Genomic DNA, 5000 nt, shown 5'->3' on the forward strand with positions numbered 1-5000 from the left:
TTACCATCATCCGGCTTCTCAGGGGACCAGAGTGGTGGGGGGGGGGTAGCCGCTGAAGGCTCGAGACACCCCACCACGGCCATCTGCACCCGGCTGCCAGCCAACACCGGCGGCCAAAAACGTACCGTGCTGTGCCCATGTCACGGGCTCCGGCTTAGGGCCGAGAGAGCAAAGGACCCGAGGAGTCGACTAGCCTTCGCTCACAGCACCGTGCAGACCTCCCTTCACCGAGCCCGGCCGGTAGAAACCAGGGACGCCGAGAGCCGGCCGGACACCACAGGCCGCCCCGCACGTATGGCATACGATACCGGCAACGAAAGGAGTAAACCAAGAACCAGGGAGGCGCCGCCGCCTCTCGCCTTACCATCGTCGGGCTCTCGGGGGGCCGGGGGGGGGGCCACCCACCGGTGGCTCGAGACACACCCCCCCCGGGCCGTCTGCATCCAGCTGCCGGCCACCGCGACCAGCCAAAACCGTGGCGTGCCCATGCCACGGGCTCCGGCTTAAGGCCGGCAAACAAAGGGAGCAGGTGCCGCCGCCGCCACCTCTCGTCCCATCCCCAAGGCCCCCTCAAGGAGCTGGGCAACAGCCCCCGACGGGCTGGAACCGTACGGAGCACCGCTGTGTCAACACACATACCGGCGCTCCCCCCCTCCGCCATCATCGGGCTCTCGGGGGACCGGGGGGGGGACGGGGGTAACCACCCACGGTAGTCTCACAGCTCGGCTCCCCCCCCCAGTATCCAGCGTTCAAGTGCCGCCAGCCGCCTCCGGCCACCGGTCTTCGGCCTCTCCCGTGCACCTCTGCCCGTCCTTTTCTCACCACTCGGCAGCGACCGCCCCAACGCCGCCCGGCTTCGTGCCGTTCGGCATCTCTCTGGGTGCTCTCGGTTCCGTGCACGCTCGCCTGACAGAGCACCGGCTTGAGAACCGTGCCCAATTCCCCGGGGGAAACCACCGTCTGCGGCCGCCCAGCATTCCACTTGGCCGGCTAAGCCGCGTGCCCTCGCTCGGTGGCGCTTGTCTGGAGCAGAGACGCCTCGTGCCCCTATATAAGGAGAATATGGGTCCGCGCCGGAAAGGGGCGCTTAAAGGCAGTGTCTGCCTGCCAGCGGGGGAGGCGCTGCAGAGACGCCGCCTCTTACGATGACCTAACTGGAGGCAGCGCGAAACAGCGACCCCTTGGAGGAACTGCCGGAGCCAACAGGTCTGCCCGCGCTCTAAGTCCCGACGGAGCCGGGTAGACCTGGCAGCCCTTTCTACGGACGCTGAGCCGGCCGCCGGCAACGTGGAGCCGGGTACACCTAGCGGCCACCGCCGGTCGCCTCGGAGGCGGGTAGACCTGACGGCCGCCTCACGCCCCGGAGGCGGGTAGACCTGACGGCCGCCTCACGCCCCGGATGCGGGTAGACCTGACGGCCGCCTCACGCCGCGGAAGCGGGTAGACCTGACGGCCGCCTCACGCCCCGGAGGCGGGTAGACCTGACGGCCGCCTCACGCCCCGGAGGCGGGTAGACCTGACGGCCGCCTCACGCCCCGGAAGCGGGTAGACCTGACGGCCGCCTCACGCCCCGGAGGCGGGTAGACCTGACGGCCGCCTCGCGCCCCGGAGGCGGGTAGACCTGACGGCCGCCTCACGCCGCGGAAGCGGGTAGACCTGACGGCCGCCTCACGCCCCGGAGGCGGGTAGACCTGACGGCCGCCTCACGACCCGGAAGCGGGTAGACCTGACGGCCGCCTCACGCCCCGGAGGCGGGTAGACCTGACGGCCGCCTCACGCCCCGGAGGCGGGTAGACCTGACGGCCGCCACACGCCCCGGAGGCGGGTAGACCTGACGGCCGCGTCGCGCCCCGGAGGCGGGTAGACCTGACGGCCGCCTCACGCCCCGGAGGCGGGTAGACCTGACGGCCGCCACACGCCCCGGAGGCGGGTAGACCTGACGGCCGCCTCACGCCCCGGAGGCGGGTAGACCTGACGGCCGCCTCACGCCCCGGAGGCGGGTAGACCTGACGGCCGCCTCACGCCCCGGAGGCGGGTAGACCTGACGGCCGCCTCACGCCGCGGAGGCGGGTAGACCTGACGGCCGCCTCACGCCCCGGAGGCGGGTAGACCTGACGGCCGCCACACGCCCCGGAGGCGGGTAGACCTGACGGCCGCCTCACGCCCCGGAGGCGGGTAGACCTGACGGCCGCCACACGCCCCGGAGGCGGGTAGACCTGACGGCCGCCACACGCCGCGGAGGCGGGTAGACCTGACGGCCGCCTCACGCCGCGGAGGCGGGTAGACCTGACGGCCGCCTCACGCCCCGGAGGCGGGCAGACCTGTCGGCCGCTTCACGCCCCGGAGGCGGGTAGACCTGGCGGCCGCGTCGTGCGAGACATTTTTGTTTCGATAGATGCCAATGAAATCCGAAAAAAAATAAATGAAAAGGGAAATTTTTTTTCTTAACGCACCCCCGCACCCCCGCGCCCCGCCGCGCTCTCATGTGCACGCAGCACCAGCCCCCCCACCCCCCCGCCCCGACCCGTTGGCTGCCATGCAGTCGCTGGCATCATTCGCTGCCCGCCCCCTCGGCCGCCAGTCAGCCCCTCTGCGCCGCGCCACTCCGCGCCGCACGGCGCCGCCCGCCACTCCCCCCCCCCGCTTCCCGCGGCTGCCAGGGGACCCGGCAGAAGCGGCGACGTTCCCCGCACCTCACCCCCAACGGAGACGCCCGTCTCGCTGGAGCGAGTTCGCATCGGGAACCGGGCGCTTTTCGCCGGGTCGGGGTCCCGGCGCTGCCGGGCGGTCCTCGGCTTCAGCTGTTGGTTTCGCAGCGTGGGTTTAGCTTTAGTCTCGGGGGAGGGGGGGTGTAGGGGGGGGTGCGTGTGTGTGTTTTTATTTTGTTTCTTTCCCCCCGCCTTTCGCTGTGCCGCAGAGGCGTGGGCACCGGGCGCCCTTCACCGGGTCCGGGTCCGGGTCCGGGTCCGGGTCCGGGTCCCGGCGTTGCCAGGCGCTCGCTGGCATTCGCGTTTAGGTTTTTTTCGACGGGGTTGGGGTGGGGGGGTGGGAAGGGGGCTCCCGGGCTTTATGTGTGGGAATGGGGGGTGTGGGGGTGTGTGCGCGTGTGTGTGTGTGTGTGTGTGTGTGTTGTTCAGATTGTTGTTTTGTTGTTTGTTCCCCCCCCCCCCCCCCCCCCGCCGCGACACACACGCGCTCGGACACACACGCAGAGACACAGAGAGAGAGAGAGAGAGAGAGCGCGCGCGCGAGAGAGAGAGACACAGGCGCGCACACACACACACACACACACACGCACACACAGACACAGACACACACACACACGCACGCACGCACGCACGCGCACACACACAGACACCCCCAGCCCCCCACCCCCCCCAGCCCCCCGACCCCCACCGTCGCCCGCGCGCCCGAAGAGCCGTTGGTCCCCGCCCCACCGCTGCAACTCCGGAGCTGCAGGGCGGTGGGTGCGGCCGCCAACCGACCGCAGCCTCCTCGGCGCCGCGGAGCACTACGGCTGGGGGGTGGGGGATCGGGGGCGGTTTCTGTTACACCACCACCACCACCACCACCCGCCCTCGCTGCTCTCCCTCCCACCCCTTCGGCGTTCGTTTGGCTTTCAACCCGCGGCGGGAACGGAGCAGGCGGGCAGGAGGGCGGGCGGCCGAGCGACCGACTGAGGAAGGCGGGGAGCCGGGCCGCGGGCACGGCGCGGCAGGGACTCGGCAGCTGCGGGGGCTCAGCGTCCAAAACACGCGCCACCCATCATCGCCGCCGCCGGCGGGAGGCCCCTCCGGGCCCCCCGGCACGGAGGCGGCGGCGGCGACGCCGCTGGGTCCTAAGGTCTCCCGCCTTCCTTCCCTGGAGCGGCCAATGTGCTGCTGCTGGTGGAAAGCGGGCCGGAGGTAGGGGGCGGCCGGTCTCCTCGCGAACCCCGGGGGTGGCGGGGGCGGGGGGTGGGGGGGTGGGATGGGGCGGGGGGTGGCGGGGGGGGGTGGGTGGGCTGGGGGGTGGGGGGGGCGGCCGGTGTCACGGTGAACCTGGTGGCGGGAGGGTTGGGGGGGGGGGGGGGGGGGGCGGGCTCGTCGCGGGCCAAGCGGCGGTGTTGGGGGGGCGCCGCCGGTCTCACGGAGAAGCACGTGGCGGGTGGGGCGGCTTTGGCGGGATGGGGGGGCGGCCGTATACGCGTGCGCGCGCGGGCAGCCCCAGGCAGACGGCTTTGGGCCGGGCAGCTTGTGGGGGTGCGGGGCAGGCGGGCGCACGTGCGTGGGCAGAGCGTGAGCTCCTGAACCGTTTCTGAATCGATGCCCTAGCGCTGGTCAGGCTTCCGCTTGACCTCTCCGTTCGTGATTCTCGTCGCGTGTTTTCAGGTCCGCGTTCGATCCCGTCTCAGCCGAACTCTTCCCTGCCGGTTCCGACCCTCGCGTCCGTACGCTAGCCGGCAGCTGCGCTGGCCCCGTCGCCTCCCCAGTTGAAGGTGAGATCACGAGGGGCGCTGCATAAGCCAGGCCTCGCCTCGCCGCCGGCCTGCCTACCGGCTCGAAAGCTGCAGGAGACCCCCTCGCGTGAGAGCCCACCAGCCACGGCCCGGCCCAGGCCCATCACGTCCTAGTCCAGGCGTGACTTCGCCGCGAGAGGCTCAGGCCACGGCCTGCTCCCTGCCTTGGAGCTACGCGGGTGCCCGTGTCATCCCGAGCCGCCGCCTGCTTCAAGCCAGGGCCCGCTCGGGCACGGCGTGACGTCACAGGCAGCTCGGGAGCCCGGGCCCGGAAGCGCCCTGTTACCCCTCCTCGGCTACTTGTGACGTCACAAGGGGCAGGCGGCGGGGAGCGCGGGGGCTGCCGGGAGGGGGTGGCGGGAATGCCGGCCAGAGACCCGGCCGTGCTGGGACCCCACGCGGACGCAGACACCGGTCGATGCCAGCGGTCGCACGGCGGCCAGCGGGTCCGGGCAGGGCAGCGGCGTGAGCACCGCAGGGGGAGGCGGCTGTAGAAAAAAAA

This window comes from Athene noctua, unplaced genomic scaffold (assembly GCF_965140245.1).
Source record: "Athene noctua unplaced genomic scaffold, bAthNoc1.hap1.1 HAP1_HAP1_scaffold_140, whole genome shotgun sequence".
NCBI lineage: Eukaryota > Metazoa > Chordata > Aves > Strigiformes > Strigidae > Athene > Athene noctua.